Here is a 21,806-nt window from a genome sequence, read left to right on the forward strand (position 1 = left end):
AATCTTGAGTATATTAGACTGGGCAGGGTATAGGTACTACTTTAGACAGAGCATAATTCTAAGCCTTTGAAACAGGAGACATTTTTGAATATAAAGAAAAAGTGTGTTTTTTAGGTATGTTATTTAGTTAGTAAAAAAGAAGTAAAGCAATTTATGAGAGTCTGTAATATTTCAGTGTGTCTACAGTACTTATTATGTGTGCTTTCTTTCTTGTCTTACCAATGAGAAGAAAGGTTCATGACTGAAGATCTCATTATATATTTTTCAACTTCTATAGTTTTAATATTCAAACATCTCTGCAATGACTTGATTTCTGTAAAGAATTGGTCTTAAAAGTATTACTTATTCTTAGGAAACAGTTTTTCTTGGTGTCTATTGTATCTCCAACTTCCAACTCTTTTCTCTCAATATTACTCTAAATTTTGTAGCGTCCATTCTTAATATGTACTTGTGTTATTACTACCTAATCATACATTTTCTCTGCTTAAATAATAGTACTCGTTGGAGAATAATCAACTGTTATCATCTCTTGCTAAACCAGAAAACATTAACAAGAGAACATGGACAATGGTTCAGAAATCGCCCCTTTTACTCCACTGCAAATGGGGAAATAGTAAGTACATTGAATCAATACAAGTGAAGTTTTTGCAATGGAAGGGATAAAAGCTTGTTTTGGTAGTAAGATGAGAAAGATGCATGCCAAAAAATTGTGTGACAGCCTGTTATCAGCACATCAATGCTTGCAAACTTGTTTCTTGTATTAGGACAATGTCATTTTCTTGGACGAACTTACTCTTGGTGGTGTATGTAGATGTAACTTTTCTGGTTTAATTAAAAGCTGGTTTCTTTTGTCTTTGGATACTTGCTTGAAAAATTTCCGTTTATCCCCAGATTTCCCTTTCACAACAGATTTATTTGCAAATTGTCATATTATCTAAAAAAGTTTACAGGGAAACATCACACTGGAAAGAAGCAGAGAACCTGTGACTGCAGTTACAGGCAGAGATATGGGTTGTTACTAACATCGAAAGGACTATAATGACACTTTGAAGGTGTTAGTGAGTAGTCAGCATAGATTTATGAAGGCAAAATAATGTCTGACACTCTAACACAATTTGAAGACTGGCTTGGCAGATGAGGGGAGAGCAGTGGATGTTGTTTATCTTGAGTTTAGAAAGGCTTTCAACATTGCCTCCTATAACATCCCTCTTGGACAAGCTGATGAAGTATAAGGATAGACGATTGTATAGGGATTGAAAACTTGCTGAACTGCTGTGCTCAGACTGTTGTCAGCAGGAGCACAAAGCCCACCTGGAGGCCAGCCACTAGTGGTGTGCCTCAGGGGCCAGTACTGGGTCTGATCATGCTACCACCATGAATGACCTGGACATGGGGCAATGCACTCTCAGCACATTGATGGATAATGCAGAACCAGGCCAGGGAGGTTAGTGGTTAGCTAACAAGTTGAATGTGCTGCCTTTTACAGGCAGCCTGACAGGCTGGATCATGTAGCCAGAAGGAGTCTCATGAGGTTTAGCAAAGGAGAATGCTGAGTCCTGCACATGACGAGGAATAGACTTATGAAGTTTAACAACAGGAAATACAAAGTCCTGGACAGCAGGAGAAACAACCCTATGCACCAGCATAAACTCAGGGCCAAGTGGCTGGTGAGACGCTCTGCAGACAAAGGCCTGGGAATCCTGATGGAGAAGTTTGAAATGAGCCAACAGTGCACCTGTGTCACACAAGCTATATTAAGAAAGCTGTTTCCAGCAGGTTAGGGAAGGTAATCAGCACTGGTAAGACAGATCACAGAATAAGCTGAGTTGGAAGGGACTCATAAGGATCATTGAATCTAACCATTAGCACTGCACAGGACCATCCACAAGAGTAACAACATGTGCCTGAGAGTATCTGGTATGCTGTGCCTGGTTTTGGGCTCCTCAGTGCAAGAAGGACATGGACATACTATAGTGCACCCAGCAAAGGGTCACAAAGATGATTCAGGAATTGGAGCATGTATTATCATAGCAATAAAATAGTATCCAATTTACATAATATTTCTTTTATTTGTTTCATTTGCTTTTATGTATTGGTTTTGTTTATTATTTATTTTCTATCTATTTATTTTCTTTCTAATTTCACTTGCAAAATAAATTTTATGATGTAAAACAGTAACATATCAAACCAAAGCAATAGGCATAAGTAGAAATAACAATGATTTTGGTTTTACCTTTGTTCTTTTGAGAGCTAGTTTGGCTGAGGAGTGTGATAACACCTCTTTTTTTATTTAAAAAAATGGTGAAAAATTTCAATGTTTTGAAAAACGAAGAGGGTTGGTATGCCTTCAGAACTACCATCACATAATCTGAAATGTACCACACAGCATTTGATTTTAGATTGAGCTCTTTTACATGAAGATTGAGCACACAATAAAATAATTATGAAAATGAATATTCCATTTTTGTGATATATAGTTTAAGAATAATTTTAAATCATATAAATATATTGCTTTCTTTGGATGTCTCTGTTGGAAAAGTGTTTCAGCAAAAGATGGGGTAGAGTTAGGAAAATGAGAGGTGTAGCAAACTCTTAAATATACTTTCCACATTAAGCAAATAAAATACAAGTTTGTTGTGCCCTAAAACCAAATATCAAGCTTTGTCTTTGCCCTCAGATGGCAGCTAAAAAGGAAACACAGAGTTTTAAGACGCAGGATGCTACAGGCACATCTCAAGCTTATCAAAAGAGAATCTTTGTCCTCCTCTGTCTCACCTCAGGTAAACAAATGAAGTGAATCCTAAGGTAAGTGTCCTTAGTGTTGCTTCTGGCAATACTCACTGTAGTAGGGTCACACTCTACTGACAATGTTTGAATTAAAGGTTCCAAATATAAATGATTTATATACTGTACGAAGAACCTTGTCCTAAAGAAACAACCTGTTTTGTCCATTTGTAATGAATTGCTGCAGACTGACCCCTTTACAGCTGAATGTTTACACAAAGAAGGAAGCAAATTAAAGTGCCATCCAAGTTCTCTTCATTATGTACTAGAAAAACCTGTCTTGGTATTTGAGTACCCTGCTGTGGTACAAGATAAATCTGCTTCTTTTGCATAATAAGCATGCAAAAATAGATTAAACACTTGCTTTTCTGGAAATAGAAAGCCTCATAATATCTGAGACTTGTTTTCCCTCCCTCTTTGTGTGCTTGTGGACTTGGTTGGCTGCTTGGTGGACTTTAAAGTCTGCGGAGAAATTGCCTGAGTTTTATGGTGACAGTAGGAAGTAGCCAGTGGATGCAATTGTGTTTCCACCTCCATTTGCTCAAGCACCACTCCTGGATACAGGATACAAAAGGAGCTGGAAGGAAAGAAGAGATCCTCTCTGAGAGCCCCAGCAAATCACAATAGTGTCAGTATTTGGAAGCTGCAGCTGAGCTGTGACATGCCAGCATTTTGAACTCAGTTCCTCTGATCGTACATTATTTGTGTCTTCTCAGCTTTCTAGTTTCATGTCAGTCATTATGAACTTGGTTTTGAGTGAATTGATGCCAGATAGTCAGGCCTCGGGAAAGTTAGAAAGACTCTGTAGGTCTGTGTTTGATTATGCCTCATCTAAGTGCTAAAATGTTAGCTGAATCGGTTCAGATGTGTTAGACAGGCACAAATGGAGCACAATGAGAAAAAAAAAGAATCAAAAATACCAATGACAGATTGAAAGGGATCAGAAACACCTCAAGAGGAGGAGTTTGTGTAAAAGAGGCAGCAAAACTCTCTGTCTTAGGCTGTTACTGACTTACTTGTGCAAAACAATGCCTTATACATTCTTAATTTTCTGGGAAGGTGCTATTTATATTACTAGTATCTCCTATAATCAGCTGACCAGAAGAAGCCTATGGTTGCTGTCTGAACCTGTCTCATTTTTTCAAGTTTCTTTTAGTCTGGTCCCTTTCATTTTCCTGGAGAAAATTACTGAAGCTTGTTGTGCTTCACTTTGTAGATACTGTCTGTTCTGTGCTACTTTTTCACGTATATCTCAGAGGTGATGAAGTGAAAGGAGCCTCAAAGGGATGAGAAGATGGAGATCTCTGAATGAAAGCAGCAGCTGTCACAGAATATGTTGAAGTATTGCTTATTTAGTGTATAAATGAAATTCATAAAGCTGTCTTCACCCATATACCACTTTTTCATATAAGATGATCTGTTGGTTGACTAGGACAGTCTAGTTTAACTAGTACTTCCATAACAGATTTTCCCCACCTGAGAATTTACTCTTAAAACCAAAAAAGAAATCCTTCACATTTAATTGTGCATCCAGTTGGCTTTCTCCTTATACCTAAGTTAATAACTTGTTTGAACAATTTATGTTTTGGAATAAGCTTATTCCTACACGCAGAAACTTTATCAAAGTATGACATGTATATTTGTATTAATGGGATGATTTATTGGCAGAATTTTCTGTCCAGTGTCAGAGTTCTCTGTCTCCAGTAATTATTTCTGTCATCACATGCTTTACTTATTTATTTTTTTGGCTGACCTTTTGTAGGCATCATCTTTTGTTATTAAGTGTTAGTCAGGAAAATTGTGACTTGTAAACTGCACACTCTGTCAGTACTTACAAGCCATCATCTGTTGCTGAAAACCAGAGAAAACATGAAAGAATGGCCTTGTTAGTAAGGCTTTTGTACAGGACTCAGAAAAACCTGTTTTACTTTGTGGCTTTGACACGCACGTCTTATGTGGCCTCTGAAGAATTGTGTAGGTTCAGAATCCAAGCTGTGTAAACATGATAATGATAATTCCTCCACTTTGTATTTACCTCACACTAGCATTACAACCTTTTCAGAAAATGTTATAAGTTTTACTACATTTGCACAATGCAGAACAGTGGTCTGTGGGCTCCTTTTGGTCCACAGTAACACAAAGAATAGCATTAGAAGCTAAAAATCATTCCTTTTTTTGCATATGTTCAATGGAAAAAAATAAGCGGGTCTGCTGTGATTTATTCTGTAGGTATGGTATTGGTGTCTTGTAGAGTTGTACACAGCAGCCATTTCTAATTTCCTGCCATTTATCCAGAGATTGCTGTAAGAACCAAAGAAAGAAAGTGAAGAAAACTTTTCTTCATCAGATTCAACCACTCATAAATATTGGTGTAATAGATCTGTATCTGAACTGGCAACCCTTTCTTAACTCTTCGTCAAGGATAACATGCTGTCTCCTGGATCAGAATAATGCTGTATGTGGATGAGTGGAAGGCTGAAATGAGTCCCTGGTGCACCATTTTGGAGAGAGTGCTTACAAGGTTTACGTCCAGTGTCAGAAACTCAAGTTGCAAGAATTATTAGGTTTATTGAGAATTACATAGAATTACTCCAGAAAGGAAGAGATCTAATATCAAACTGTATTAATTCCATCTGAAGCTTCAAACTGAAACTGAATCACATGCTATATATTTTTTTTTCCTTAGTAAACATGAATAAAATTGTATTTGTGTTACTAGGAACAGAGGGCTTTACACCCAAAATGTAATTACTGACTTTCCAGGGAAAGGTCTCAAAATTCAAAGAGGAAATGGACCAGATCATTTCACCTTCAAATTGCATTGAAATACTTAATTTGACTGGTCACATAATCTGTATCATAACACTGTCAAGTGCTAGTTTCCAGAAAAGTAATAAAAAGACTGGACAGTTATACTAGGGCCTATTCTCCCTACTATTGTGTAGACTATCCTTTCCTGATCCCTGAGGCTGAACAGATAGCATCTGACATGAAGAAAGTTCTCTGCATCCTTTATTTGGATTCACAAATACTGGTAATGGTCTCAGGGATTTGGCCAAGTTTCTCCAGAAAGTGAGAATTCATGCTGTTCTCCCTGACTCTGAAGAAACCACCCCATGGTGGTTTCTTTAGCAGATCATTCAAGGAACTTGTGTGGAGAAATGTATTACACACACAGGCTGAGAACAGAGAAGTTTCACACACAAATCAATTTTGACAAGAGCGGACCAGAAATAAATGCTCAGGTTAGTTTAATATTCCACTCTGGCAGCCCACATGGAGAGCTGATAGCCACCTGCCTGGTTTGGACTATCATAAATTGTCAAACAATTTTCAAAATTTGGTAGCACTTAGTTCAACTGCAATCACTGACAAGACAGGATCTGAGCCCTGGTGGTTCCTGAAGGGGATTCTCCACACTAAGTTACAGTAGAATTAAGGCTGAGGCACTTTTAAATCTGATTTAAAACTTGCAACTCCTAATGGTGCAATATCCAAGACTTCATGTTGTTGTACTTGAAGATCATTAGGAAAGCTGCCACTAACTCTCTATTTCTTGGCTCTCTTAAGAAAGCTCATGGTCTAACAAAACCATTTGACTCACATGAGATTATAATTTTCAAAGGTGTTTTTCCATTTTTGATTTTTTTTTTTTGCTGAAGGAAATGGCAGGACAAAAGCAAAAGAATTAAAGGCAGCAGCCTGAACTTTGGAATCACATACTTGCATTGGTAGGATCTGTAGCAGCCCCAGCATCAAAAAGAACACCTACTGAACCAACATGAGGAGTCATCTTGCATAATTTCTCATTTCATGGCCATGTGGGCTTTGGGACAGAGAAAGAGGTTTTCAAGGAAGCTTCGGAAATATTATAAACCAAAATAAAAGTTATTAGGTTTTATGCTTTGACATAAATTTTTTGTGCCCATCTAACCTATCTGAAAAGTCCATTTTCCTACTCAGAATAGTTCATTCCAGCTTTATTCTCTATTTAACCCATGTTTCTTCATTCTTTATTTTTATTATTTCCTGTGTTATTGCAGTCCTCCTGTTGCTCCCTGATAAACTGCTTTTGTGAGTCCTCTTTTTCCAACTCCATCCGTCCTTCTTGCCTGTCCTGAGCTCTGGCAATCCTATGTGCTATTCCAGTTAACACCAGCTTACTGCTTACAATGGATCCTGTACTCAGAACCATTCCCCCAATCCCTCCCACTACCCCATCTTGCATGTCTTCCCATCACTCATTTATCCTACTGCACATGGTGCTTGACTGAGGCTTGAAATGGGTGGGATTATAGGTAGCAGTGAAAAACAAGACTGCCTGGAGAACAGAAATCCTATTTGAGGTGCACCCCTCTGTGATTCTTTCCTAATCCTAGAAAGGTTGCCATGAAGCTGGAGGGCGATGCAGGGTGCTGCAGGGTGATGCAGGGTGCTGTACCAATAACTTGCATGTGCTGGAATCAGAGAGACTTTCATTGGAAATGATGCACTTCAGTGTAACTGTAAGTGCTATTACTAAGAGCCTGTCAAAACTAATTTTGGTGAAATGACCCTTTGTTAAAGATGAAACTACTTTAATAAAAATTACAGGGTGGGAAAAATATCCGAGATTTTTCCCAGCTGTGTGAATGGATTCTTCCTCCCCACTCCCTGGCCAACTTAATCTCCAATTCCAAACAATTCAGTTTGTAAAGATAATGCTGTGCAAAGTTGCAGTAACTCTTCTATTCAATGAAAACAAATTTCAAGGCAAATGGATTGAAACCCTTCAGGCTGCTCTACCTCTAGGTCCTGCTAAATTTTCTTTTTTCATGTCTCTCAAAGACCATGCATGACAATAATATCCCAAAAAACTAGCAGTTGTTTACAGCATATTTGATTCAAGAATAGAATACTTAAATATTCAAAATTAGTTCAATTTTTATTTTAAGCTTTACTACATTTGTTTGCTTTCAGGGGTATGTTGTCTTTTCAAAAGATTACAGTCCAAGTGAGAAGTAAGAAAGAATTTATCAGATGCATGTGATGAAAGTAAGACAACTCAGCCAGTTTATTATATAAATTATCATCAGCAGAGGGTAAGGGGAAAATGTTCATTTCAAACAAATAACTCTCTCAATAAATAGTCATTATTTCTGATCTCTAAGAATTTTTCTTATATGGTTTTACTGTAAGGCAGAAGACAGAGCAATTTTATTTGTTTAAAAAAAAAACTCTTTGTGTACATGAAGAATAGGGAACCACAAGGATTATTTATATTGGACCACAATGCAAATTGTAGCCAAGGGATTGCAAGGAGCAATGGAGAGCATCTATTTGTTTCTTTTTTTTTTTTTTTTGTGTGTGTTATGCTCCTTCAGAAAGCAAGTAAGTGGCTCAGACCTTCCAAGGCAGATTGTCCTTTCTCTTGGAAGTAGTTGAGACTGTTTCTGGAGGGCTCTTGGAGCCCACAGGCTGGAGGTAGAGGCAAAGAACCTGAGCCTGCATTTCACAGGGAGACTCTACTAGGAGGAAGAGGGAGCAGACAAAACCCACACCTGAGATATGACGGTGAAAATCCAAAGGCTAAAGAGGATGGTGCAGTTTTCTGCAGACCAGAAAGTTCTTGGTTACACTGAAAGTAAGACTACAATAGACAGCAGGAAAAGTGGTTAATGAGTTTTTAAAATTTCTAGTTTGCTCATTTTTATAATTTAAGGGTTCTTTTTATGACCTTTTACTTTTGCTGTTGAGAAAAGAAAGTATTCTACACTCTTAGATACAAATTAAAACTTGCATTCCTTACTTTTTAATTTTTTTTACCTTTGTTTTCTCATTTTAAAACATGCCACTCTTACAAAAGTTCATTGTAAGCTCATTACTGAAATAATCTCAAAACAGTATTTGTTTCAGAGTACTTTTATAGATGACAAGAGCACTAGCATACAACTATCTCTGTTACCTATTCTTCAAATAACACAAGTGTAAATAGAATGCATTCACAAAATATATAATAAAACATATATAAAAAGCCAAAATTGTTAATAAATGACCAATGCACTAAAAAACCCAACCAATTTAAAATTCTTGCTGATTTTGTGTATTTCAGGCAGCTGAGTTATTATAAGGCACATTCTAATTTTCCAGCTCTATCTGCCTGAGTGATCAAGAAGTGTGGATTCTGCAGTCTCTCCAACATTTTATAGGTCTCTGGTATTTTAACTCACTTCATTCAATTATCCAATCACTGATATAGTAAAATAATATTACTTTAAGCGTTTTATTGCTCTTACTTATTGTTATGATTAATGTCAAACTGCAAGTGGCTTTACAACCTGTGTTGGGTTTCTGAATGTGTTTATGTCCATAAAATTTCCATTTCCTAGCCCTGGCAGGTAATGTTGATTGGCACTGGCAAGATAGAAAGTCTTCCATTTGTAGTAAACTGCAGAGATGCTAAAGATCAAATTAGTGTAGCTTAATAAAACAGATGGGAACTTGCAGTCAGGTCCAAACATGCCATCATTGTATTGGCTGTGATTCTGTATCAAGGACTCTCAGAAGATTCAGACATTCAGCATCAGAGATTTGAGGCTTTCAGTCAGCACTTGGGGTTGTTATTCCAGCTTTCCATTCTCTTGTGCACAATTCGTTCACTCAGCTATGCTTGATCCTGCAGTTCTTCCTTCCTAAGGAGTCCTCCTGCCTCCCCTCAGTTTGTTCTCTCTCACCATTGGCTCAAGAGCTGCTTGTTTTTAATCAGTGAAAGGAGTTTTATATCTTCAGTGTTTTGTTTGAATGGACTTTTTCTGACCTGCAAGTTGCCTTAACTTAATGCAACTTGTTGAAGCTTGGACAAGCCTTTCTCTGCCCTATCCTGAGGCACTAGGAATAGAAAAACAAAGTGACTTTCTTTTCATTATAAAGTTTTATGTTTTAAAACATCTGTTTGTGGATAAATAATTATTAGGCAACAGCTAAGAAAATAATTCCCAGCAAGACAGACAGGAGGAAACAGACTATTCTATTGATGCTTGAAATCCATTAAAAGGAACTATTGACAAAATAAATTTCTTAAGCACTGTCTATAACAGTGTCCTCTGCTGGCTCCTGGTGATACTAAAAGTTCTGGAACACCATGCTAAAAAGGATTCTTACAGTACTTGTGATCTAAAATGGTTACAGACCAATTGCAGCAAAAATTTGTTATAGGTGTAGAAGAAAACATACCTGATAAACATGCCATCAGTTAGAAAATCCTCAATAAACATTTATATATTTACCATATGTCTCCATGTGACAAGAGAACTCAGATTCAAATAAATAATCAATATATCTGTAAGTATTTATTATTTTTGTAATGTGTGTGTTTATACAGACACATATTCAACATGCACAGCATTTGAAGATTAGGTGTTTTTAGCGGGTCAAACTGGACAAGTTCAAATAAGCCAAGGACCTTCTAAAAACTGTATAGCCTTTAGATTAAGTGAAACATTTTCTGATGTCAGATTTCCAGAATGATTATCCAGAATGAGTATTATAAGTATTCCCAAATGAGCAAACCTGAGTATGCGATGTACTCCTCTCGACTTGGTGCTATGTGTCTGTGTTTTGGGTTGCACAGAGGTGGTTGTGACTGGGGTGAGAGAGATGGTACTAGGTTAAACAAAATCCTTTTAGTCACTATCCTCGTGTGGTATTTTTAGAAAGAAATTACACTTGTTTGGTATGTGACATGTGCGGGGGCACACGTTCATAATGCCACAGATTCCTTGTAGTCAAAGTGCTAAGGTGACTGTCATGACTGGACTTCCAGTTATAACAAACCTGGCTGTCCTTGATGAACTGCTGCACATCTTTTAATACTACCTCAAGAAAGTCCTCTGCAGTTGTCTCCTATGATTAATGGATGTGCATAAATAAGTTCTGCAGGTATGCTGGTTTTTACAGGGAATTCTAATTAGTTAGAATAACAGGTTCCTCTATTAGGTGCACACAATTATTCTATGCTCCAATTTTTCTGCCAGAAAAATCTACCTTTATCGACAGAAGTGACTACCATGGCAGCAGAATCTGTTAAACTTATTACAGTCTGTCCTAAGTTAAATACATGAAATACTAATTTTTTTCCCACATAAATTGTTATTTCCAGAATCCATGTTTTGCAGAAGATGCCTAGTTAATAAGGTTCTGTTTAACTGGGTCTTTAAGGATCACTGTTCTTGCTTTCATCCAAAAGAACTGGTTACTGCTGCTGCTGGAAATAAACAATAGCAGTGATGTTGTGTTTGTTCTTTACTCCCTCTCTGTCTCAGTCAAAGAAAAGGTGTTATCATTCACTGGAAGAGTGTAACTTCATTTTTCTTTGCTGTAGAGTGATGATAAAACTCATTGAGACAATACTTCTGGTAGTTCTCTAACTCACAGAAGTTCTTAATTTTGAAAATTCCTCTCTCTCAAAATTCCCATTAGAAATAAACAGGTCAAGAATAGGCAGGATGCAACTCAGATATAGGATTTTTTAAAAATATTTTTTTCCTTTCAGAGAAATTCAGAGAATCTTGAAACTCAATCTTTTCTGCCAGCATACAGCAATGCATGTTTACTCATTGTGACTTGTGTTTCCCACAGGTATAGTATTTGCAGTTACCTAAAGTCCTCCTAATCCTATGGGTTGAGGCTATGGCTCCCCTTCACCATTCCAGGTCCCACCTCTTCCTCTTTAGTGGGAGTGTCTTATATGCAGGATACTTCTTTCTTTCTGGCAGGAGGCCAACCTCAGGAGAAAGCGAATAGCTGTCCTCCCAGCACAGCGCCTTTTGCCAGAGAGACAGAGGAACCCCTGTGTTGCTTTGTTTGGTACCGTTTCAGACAGCTCTCTTTGATATTCAGAGTCCAGATGATGCTGCATGAGCTGGGATCCTGATGCTACAGACATCTCTTCTTAGGTTACTGAGGCCAGCCCATCTTCCCTCACTGCCCTCTGTGGCCAACAGTATTTGACTGCCCTGGAGAAACAAAGCCGAGCAGACTTAGAGAGCTGCTGAGCAAGTCTGGTGATCGCAGATGTCACATACAGAAATCCCTGCTTTAGTTTTCCGTGGAGAAGGGCCAATTTTCACGTGCCTCTGCTTATTCTAACCACCAGTTTAAAGTCATACTTCAGCAAATAAAGATTAGAAGATATAGGTCAAATCACTGTAGAAAATCAACACAGTCCTTAAAATCTAGCAGTAGAATTTACTTGATAACGGGGAATTCATGTTTTCCTCACTGAACTGGAGAAGTTATATTTCTCTGAAAGGCAATGTCTGAAAGATACATGAGCCTTATTTCCAAAAGCTGCTTGAAAGCCCAAGAAATCCTGAGATCGTGAGAAATAGTAAAAGCCTATTTGTCACTGCAAATCCCATCAGTTGCAATTTGTTTTTCCTATCATCTTGGATGCAAAGGTGATCAGAAGGCTCACAAACCCCTGTTTTCCATAACACTATCATCTAAAGCCTTCTCCGGTCTTGTGCCACATAGAGTTTAAATGACAAAAAGTAATTTTAGCAAGATTCATCAGCAAAATTCAAGTCCTCTGTGCTTTGAAGATCAAAAGACTATCACAGATATGATCATTCCCATTTATTGTGTTATCACATTCTCCATTTTCACCTTTGAATGATGGCAAATTCTAGTCTTGATAACTCCAGCTTCAGCATTTATGATTTTTATTTCATACCTTTCAATCCTGACACCTTCAAATCTGACTAGCTGCATCACTTTTATCTGCTCACTAATAACTCTCTGGCTGACAGGTTGTGAAGCTTGAAACCACTCCCGTGGACTTTAAAGGTTGATCACTCATATGGGGGTGTTGATGAATATAAGTTTTGTCTGCAAAATTTAAAAGTGAATTCTTTTCAGGATCAATGTTACCACAAGCCCTTTTAATATTTTTCATCCCCAGAACTGAACTCATAAACTTGTCAGCCCATCATGAATATGGATATAAACAAATACAAATCAGACCATCTGATAAAGCACCCTATTCCCTCCTCCCCACACCCAGCGTGTGAATAATGCTGTATTAAAACCTAGCATTTCACTCACAGTAAAGGCACACTGCTGACGTGAAAGATCACCTAAATGGAATAAATGTAAATGAACATTTTCTCAGCCAGACATTAAATGTGCTATGTGTGCAACTGATTCTTGGCCATGTGTGAGACAAATATAAATACCATTAATCAACTTTGGAGTAGAAATTTTCCTTTACCTCTTAGTCCTTTCCTTCTTTTTAACAGCTAAAAAGGCAGGAGAAAGGGGCAAAACTAGTCTCAATTGCTGATGAACTGTAACACTACAAATCATCAGGGAAGGAGTCCTGGTGTCTCAGCACTCAAAAAACTAACAAGGGCTACTTTTGACAGCAACATAAAACACCACATTTTTCTCAGTAAATTAACCACAGTAAGTGAAATGATGGCTGAAGACTGCATCTGTGGGACACAAAAATGACACTTTCCTCAGGCCTAGGCAACACAGTTTAGACAAGCATGCAAGTTGCCTGCTGGGTTATTGCTTCACAGCCTGTGTGGGTGGTGTGTTGCTTCTAGGATGAATTAACTCTGTGCTGCTGTAAAAATGGTCATTGACTTGAACTGCATTTAGTTACTTTCAAAATACATGTGCCAGACACATGAAATAAGAGAGCTGCAAATGCTAATAATGCTATCGTGTACACTGCTGAATTCCCAGGAATATTTGGGTAGATTCTTAAAGTTTTTTGAAGGAGGAAAGACAGGTGAAGATGTAAGCAGCAACATTATTGCACTTGTGGGAATCTGTTGACTTGTTGAACGCTGCCTCATGATGCAGAAAAGGCTACAGTTGTGCAGGCTATATTTCTTCATTGGCAGTGTGGTGAGACTTTAGGTCATGTTGAGTGCTTGCGCTGGGCTGCCCAGGCTATCCTGCTAAAAATTAGCACGGTAGAGCTGCTTGTAGCTCTTAGACTTACACAGGAAAATATCTCATGATACCCTCACGTCCTTACATGTGACTGCCAACTAACTTTTAGCTAATTTAGTTGAAAAACAAATCAAGAAAAGATTAAATAAGGAGATTCTCTTGTGACATCAAATTCCTGTCCACAAAATATTGCTTCCTTAAGTGCAGTTTGAAACCAAATGTAAGCATTTGTAAATGAAGCAGCTAATTAACTGCTCCAGTGGAGGATAATAGGTGGAAGCAATCAGAGATTTAAGCAAGAAAAAGGCAATGTATTAAGAATGCATCAGTATTTCAAAGTCCATGAGCAAAAGATATCTTAGTTTTAAGACAGGAAATACTGGACAATCAAGTCAACAATTTCCAGTAACCATTAGCTTTCAAAGAACTTCACAGATGTTCTCTCTAGATTCCTCATTCTGAATGAGCTTCTCGCCTATTTTTACTTCCCATTAGTGGCATTCTGTTTGTTGCAAAGATAATGAAAAAAAGAACATCCCAAAATTCATGTACTGATTCTTACCCTGGCCTCTGCTAATGAATACTTGTCTGACTGTTTACAAGTGTCGAATTAACTCCTCTGCTTGGAGGCTTATATTGACTTAAAATACCTCACGGATCAAATATGTGAAGCTTCTCTTTGATTTGTATATTACAGCCAACAGTATAGAATCCAATAGCATAAAAAGGCTTCAAAAGCAGCTCTGGTGCAGTGAGTCAAGAGAATGATTTGCAAGCTTACAGTATTTAGTAGTGATCCCAGCACTGCCGATTTTCAACATCCTGTGTGAGAAAACTTCATAAAACCCAGTATTGTGTAGGTTTTCTATCTTTATAATACTTCAGCTTCCTTTTCCTAAGACATACTTCCAAGAAGTTGGACCACATAAACAATGAGTAAAATTTGTGTAGACTATCTTAAAGTGTTTCTCACATCAAACAGCACTATATAAAAAATAAAGATATCTTCAATAGTTAAAGCAACCAGTGGTGATGTTTGCAACTGAAAGAAAAAAGTCCAGTGTTCTTCAAGTTCCCAGGAAGGGTTTTCCCGACTAGAAGGAGTAGAGAAGTCAAAGAGTTTTAAAGGCAGAGTAGAAGATAAAGCATCAGCCACATTTTCCCCCTTAAAATTCCTGGATAAAGAGAAAGATTATCAGATTCTCACTGAAGAGACAGGCTCGTCCAAAATTAAATTAGTCAGATCAATGAAGCAAAATCAGTATGCTGTTGAAACACAAGGCTCAGAAGAGAATTTCAGTTGAAGTTCCACCCCAGGTTTTCCTCAGGTGGCTTGCGGTGACATGTCCTTAATGCAACAACACTTGGTAACTCAAGACAATTCTTTTTCCATTTAGAAAAGATATTTAGCACAGAATTTTTAAATTAGATAAATACCACCTTTTCCTCCTCTGAAATGCTTGTCTGCTTCAGTGATATATGTAGTTACTTCTCATACACATTTCTTCTATGTAGAATTACTCCAGATAAAAATATTTACTATGTATGAGGTAAAATTCTGTGTAATAAAGCAGTTTTCACTGGGTTAAAAAGTAATAAAACTGTCACCAATTATGAAGAGCTTTCCAAGTTTTGCAGTGCTAATACTTCAGTGGTTTAAGTTTTCTTGCCTAGAACTATTGTCAAAATAAGTAGGAATATACACCAGGAAGGGGCCACTTCGCTTACTGAGGCCATTTTCCTGCTGGTACAGAGAGCCATACTACCTGATCTTTTTCATACACTGATAGAAACTCTATTTTTTAACACCAGTTATGCATTTTCTCGAAAAAGAAGTTCCAGAACTCATTCAAGTAGAAATAAATCTCTAGATTCAAGTAGAATTAAATCTCTAGATTTAAACACACATTTATTCATTAACAGACAACCATTTTTTCCTGTGCCAAAAATGTCCTTTAACTTTAGTATTTTTTTCCTTTCAGATTCAAGCTTCTGATGATGTATTTACAGATGGTAGTCATATCTCTTCTCATTCTTACAAGTACTTTAAATTTTGCAAAACACAATAAATAAGAAGATAAACTCTTTGGAAGAATATGTTGAATTCAGAAGTAATGCCAAGAAAATTTTTGAGTCATAATCCTTTAAAACATAAAACATTTACATTGTGGAAAATATGGAGCTATATTTTCTCTTAACACTTTCAAGTCTAAGATATGGTAAAATTATGTACAAAGGAAGAAGCTACTGTGAACACTGTTGTGATGGTGAGGTGTGTAGAAAAATGTATTGGGCTTTACACATAAATTTGGATTACTGGGAAATTTGTTATATTGAAAGAAGAAATGTTGGCAGAGATTACCATCTGAGCTTCTAGTACTCATGCCTTGACAAATGAACAGAGATGTCGCTGGATAAAAGGGGGGAAAAAGCTCAGTACCCCAGACCTGATCGTATCTTTATATTTTTCTGTTTGTCCTTTGTGATATTACCTTTCAAAAGCATTTATGGAAAGTCACTGTAGAACTATTTGCAGGTGTAATTATCACTAGTATCTAGTGGCTACATATAACTTCACCTGTGACTAGCTAAATTGTGTGGTTTATGTTTACAGATACAAAATTTGTCAGAAAATGAAAAGGTCAGGTAAATGCAAATCAGGTTCAGAAGTAAAATATTTCCAGATACTTTCGTTGACTTCAGCAGGCTTTGGATCTCACTTGAAGCATTTTCAATTTTCTGGATCAGCTCTTGTAATGTTTCTGGGTGACAAGGTACAGTTCTATAAAGGAGAAGTAACAGTTCTTGATCTTTTAGTATAATGTAAGGTAATATTGATAATTTTATTGAAAAACACTGTTGATTTAAATTTCACCTTTAAAGGTCATGACTGACAGACAGAGGAGATCAGAAACCAGAGCATTTGAGTTTTGTTGGGTAGATTGGTTACCAAAAGTACTAACAGATATGCCTTTTTATAAAGGCTGTTCTAAAACTGGCAGTGCTGTCAGCAGTTACATTTTGTAGTTGCTTGGAGTATTAGGTATTCCTGAATGGCTGTAGTTCTTCTTCTCAACAGCAGCTTAGGTACTTTTTAGGTCAATAAGTACTATTCTCCAACAGAAGAAAAAGATTGAACATATTGTTAAACATCACTCTATTTGTATGGAAATCACCCTAGCGTATATATTGTGTGCTGTTATCAGGTTTTCCAAAAGGAATTAGTGGTGTCATTCAGTTGAATTTGATCAATACCTGTTGCAAAACTCATAGATTTGTTCAGAAGACACTATTGATATTCTACTGGTATTCCCCAAGACTGATCTAGTCTTGGGGAAACAAGTGGAAATATTTTGAATGCCTATTCATAAAGCCAGACACAAATACTGTTGTGTTTTTGCTTCAATAATTGTGCCATTCTGTAGAACCTTTTCTCTGTTTCTAGGTCCATTACTTATTCCAATTATTGTTTCTTTCTCTTGTCTGTCACCTAAACTCATCTCCGGTTACACTCTTTGTTTTTCCACACTGCTGATCTCCTTATAACTTTTAAGGTAAAGGTCACAAGAGCTAGACTATTTTCTATTGTTTGAAAAGCACCAGCTTCTTAAAGCTTTCCAATTTTCTGTGCTTCCTCCATATTTTTCACTCCATTGATTATAATGTAACTCACTTTCAGAAGTTTCCAAATGAGAAAAACTGTTTCTTCTGAGATTTTCTGAGATGAGTATGGTTCAGTCAGGGTGTTAAGTGTAACAAAGTCATCTGCATAATGTGGCATGTGGGATCGTTATATGAGCACAACATCTGTGACGTGACAGAGTACAAGCCAGCTTCTATGGTGCAAAACAAAGAACAGTAATGTTTTAACCCAGAAGACTCTCTCTTAATTGTCAAAAAGAATGCAGCTTTTATTTTACAGATAAAAGCATGATAGACAGATATTAGATGTTAATTAAAAAAAAACTGGTGTATTTCTTAAAACATTTCTTTTGCTTTATTGATGTTTCAGTGTCAGTAATTTTGTATGATGTGTCAGTGTTTCTCTGACTTTGGATTTTATTGGCAAGCTCATAGTACTCTAGTGCTTGTTGAAAAATATCTGCTTTCCTGATTATTTTTCTATTGTCAACTTTATCATGCCATCCCAGTTCTCAGATCTTGTGAAGCATGTTTCAGGTGCTTACAGCAAATATAAATACACCTTAAAAGCCACATTGAAGATATGGGTGAAATAAATGCATAGTCTCTTGTATCTGTCAATGTCCAGTATGAATATGCTCACAGATGAATATTTAGGTTTGAAGGCAAGGGGCAAACTGATGAAAATAGGCAAAATTACTTTGACAGGAAATAATTTCTGCAAATTTCCTGTTGTCCACTGAGCTAGTCACCTTATCAGAGAAGGGTCATTTGGTCAGGCATTTTGCCCTTGCAGGCATTTTTTCTCTGCTGGCTAATCCCAATGACTGACTTGTGCTTCTACCTAATTTGGCACTGGGGCATTCCTAGCTAGTTTTCCCTTTGCTGCTGATATTACAGTGAAAGCCCTCATCATCTGTCCCCAGCCAGAGATCTGTCTCTTCTAACTGCTCTCTGCTACAAAGGGCAACTCCTCCTCCTCCTCAGAGGGTCTGTATCCTTCCACATGAGCATGATAAAGCTACCTCACATTTCAAGTTGAAAAAACACAATTTCAAGATTAGTGAACCAGTCTAAAAGGTGACAAGACTTCAGTATGGGAAGCACAGCTTAGCTGCACCTGTTGTACAGCCTATGAATGTGTCACTGGCTTTAGAATTACAGCAGCTGTGTGGTCGCACAGCTTTTCCATGCCAGTTTCCTACCTGGGGAAAGGTTAGGAGCAGCCAAACCCAGTGTTCTTTCTGTATTCAAAATATGTAAACAATATGTAAAGAATTGTCAATATAATACTTTTTTAGATCTTACATTAAAAAGAAACAAACAAGCCATAGTCTCAGACAACTGACTCAGCATCAGGAATTGATTAGAAAAACAAATTCTTTGCAGTTACTCTTGTTTGCCTGCCATTCTTTTCCTTCCTTTTGCTACCCTTTCCTCCCCAAACAGTTGGTAGAAAAATAAAGCACAGGTATGTGTAACAGTATTATATGTAAACTCCCACAGAAATACTCTTTTATTTCAATACTTGAATTATTTATATGTACTTGTATGAAAAGGTGTTTTTCAGTCTTGAATAAAAGAAACATCCTCTCAACATTTGAATCAGGTATGAGCTGCACAGAACACAATAACGCAATTCTCTGACATAACATAAGAAAGAAGAAGAATCTGAAGGTGTTAATGTAGAAAAAAGCTTAGGAGAAAAAAATGCAGTTTAAAAGCCAAAAAAGGTGATTTTTATGTTACGGTGTCTCTTTCCCATGCCTATATAGTTAATATAGATTATAACAACTAAAAACATTTTAATGTGACTTTCATATGCAGAAGCAGTGATTTCTGCTAATGTTTTGTTATAATGAACTATTATTTTATTATAAAGAACTGTTGTAGAAATGTCTTTCATGCACTATGATTAATTTGCAACTAAATATTTTAGGATATGGTTTTGTTACCCACCTTATTTAACTTTCTGGGAAATTAAGTTTTCTTTCTCTCTTCAGTTTACATTCTGTGTCTGTCTTTAGCTAGACTACAATTCCCAAAGAAAGTCTGATGTCAACAGTTTAAGGTATTTCTCAACATAACGGAGGACTTTGGGAAGCCTCCCACTGGCTGTTGGGAAAGTCAAATAGCAGAATCATGACACCTAGCCCATTACTGGAGAAAAATGAAACTCAGTAATGGGCCCTTGGCGATTTTTTTAGTTCTCAGGTATCAGCATGAAAGAAAGAAGCAGTGGTATCTGCAGGCCCAGCAGCAGCACTCACAGACTGGACGTTTTCACAGTGAATACTAAACAAGGGTTGCTGGTGCGGCACTGAGTTTGCTCTGACTCACTACTGCAGTATCAATTACATCGTCATGTTAAAAGGTTGTAGCAGAAAACAAGGAGACACATGTGATGCTTTTTAAAAATCTCATTTTCTAAGCCAAATTATACAGGAAAAGAGAATAAGATTGCTGAGACTACAGTAATAAAATGTAGCAAAAGGTAACTCAAAAAAGCAGCACTGTCACTCTACCAAAGGGAAAAGAACTTGTTGGAGCTTAACCAGTGGTACACTGGAGCAATCCCTGGCTATCTGTTCTTCCTTTGTTCCTGTTCTTACAGGGACTCTGACTGTCTTTTACCCCTTTTTTATTATCTTTGTGTTTTTCCTGTATACAGCATGTTGTATATATATTCCTTTTGCCTCTGTCATGTCCTGAAATCAATCCTACTTAACTCCCAAAGCTGCATTCCTTCAGTAAAACAGTAATTGAGCATGTGGTATCAGACACACTTAGAAGGTTTTCTTCAGCACCTTCTGAACTGGTCATCTACTGCACAGTGGCTTGCAACAGAAGGGTTTGGGGCTTGATAACCCATTCCAAGAGGATGTCAGCAAGCTGCACGGGGTCCAGCAGAAGACTGGAAAGTCAGGGCCAAGATCACACAAGTTGTGAGAAGTGGTTAACAGAGCTGGGCTTTTTTAGCTTGGAATATGGAAGGTTAAATGTAAACTCACAGCAGCCTACAACTGCTTGAAGGGATTTGCAAAGAAAGTCTTGACTGTGTCAGGTGATATGAGACAAAACCCACAAGCTGCAAGTTGAGTAGCTTAAATCGGACATGTCTTCCAAGAGACACCCAGAGAAGTGGTAGAATTTACAGCCCTAGAGTTTTTTTCAAACTTGTCTCAGAAACATTATAGAATCTTCTCTGAGGAATGAGACTGAACATGGATGTAATGAGATTGTTTCTGGAAGGATGAGAGAAAAGGAAAGGGAAAGGTTTTACAAAAGGAATCTCTCAAGTACTGCTGACTAGCACCAGTTCATCCTCTGATCATTCAGTTTGAGAGTCTGCCATGGAAAAATATAAATGACAAAAGCAAGCCTCTCACATACATTGGAATAACAATGATTTTGTTTTAATAATGAGGGGTTTTTTATCATGAATTCTGTGTTTATTGTCTATTTTAGTGTATGTAGTGATTTAGTGTAGCATCATTCCCACTATTTCAGAAAGATCATGATCACAAGCAGGCAACTATGTTGTGATAATAAAGCAATGTTTCTTTAAAGTAAATGTCAGTCTTTAAAAAGAAGGTATATTTGGGAATGACTGGATTTAAACAGGTTAGTAGTGATCAAATTATTATTGTGCAGACCACTTGGAGAACAAAAATGTAATAAAGCATTCTATTTCACAAACTAAAAAAATCAATAGCTTTACCACATTAAATATAACATTAATATTTTTTCATCTGCCTTAGTCAGCTCTATCAAGTCATCAAATGCAACCTAATTTTCTTCCAAGATTAGAACTGTACTGAACGACCATTTTGATAAAGCCTTTCATATTAATCAACTTCTGTACCAATATCTTCATAAGCTAAAACTGAGTTTCAAGCAAATGGTCCAGAGTTTTTTGCTTTTGAAAATCACAGGAACTGTTGTTTTGATAAAAATAGCTCTCCTGTATATCATGCCTTCCGAACTGTTTTTGAATAAATAAGTATATCTGATGAGAAAGCTGTGGATCAACATAGTTTTAGGCATTTGCTCAGAGCTGCAGTAACAATTGAAAACTGAAGCTGAAATTTTGAGGCATTTTATGTGGTTCGGGTTTTTTTAACATTTTGATCTTTGACAACTTAAAGGTTAATTTCAATAAGTATTTCCTCTCAAAGCTAACAAATTATACCTTTTTGAAGTAACCAAGGGACATGCTAAATGTTTTTTTGATTTTAGCACTTTATTTCTTCTTTATAAGGAAAGTGGAATTAAATTTTTCAATCCCCAGTGACTCATTCTCTGATGAAAAATAAGTTCATGTGATCTGTAAGTGAGAAGTGTATTGATATTGAGGGTTTCTCCCTTTTAGTGGAGAATATATATCAAACTACTATTACATGAATGCTGTCAAAAATATCTTGATAATAGATGGT

General features: G+C 36.9%; 1 long non-coding RNA gene across 1 annotated transcript; it reads left to right on the forward strand.

Annotated features, from left to right (window-relative positions):
- The first annotated feature begins 540 nt into the window (after window positions 1-540).
- LOC116791239 lies at window positions 541-3,351 on the forward strand. Its single transcript, XR_004358657.1, has 3 exons — window positions 541-613; window positions 1,487-2,780; window positions 3,246-3,351. It is a non-coding gene; the product is annotated as an uncharacterized LOC116791239 (long non-coding RNA).
- Window positions 3,352-21,806: the final 18,455 nt, after the last annotated feature.

This window comes from Chiroxiphia lanceolata, chromosome 1 (genome assembly GCF_009829145.1).
Source record: "Chiroxiphia lanceolata isolate bChiLan1 chromosome 1, bChiLan1.pri, whole genome shotgun sequence".
Lineage (NCBI taxonomy): Eukaryota > Metazoa > Chordata > Aves > Passeriformes > Pipridae > Chiroxiphia > Chiroxiphia lanceolata.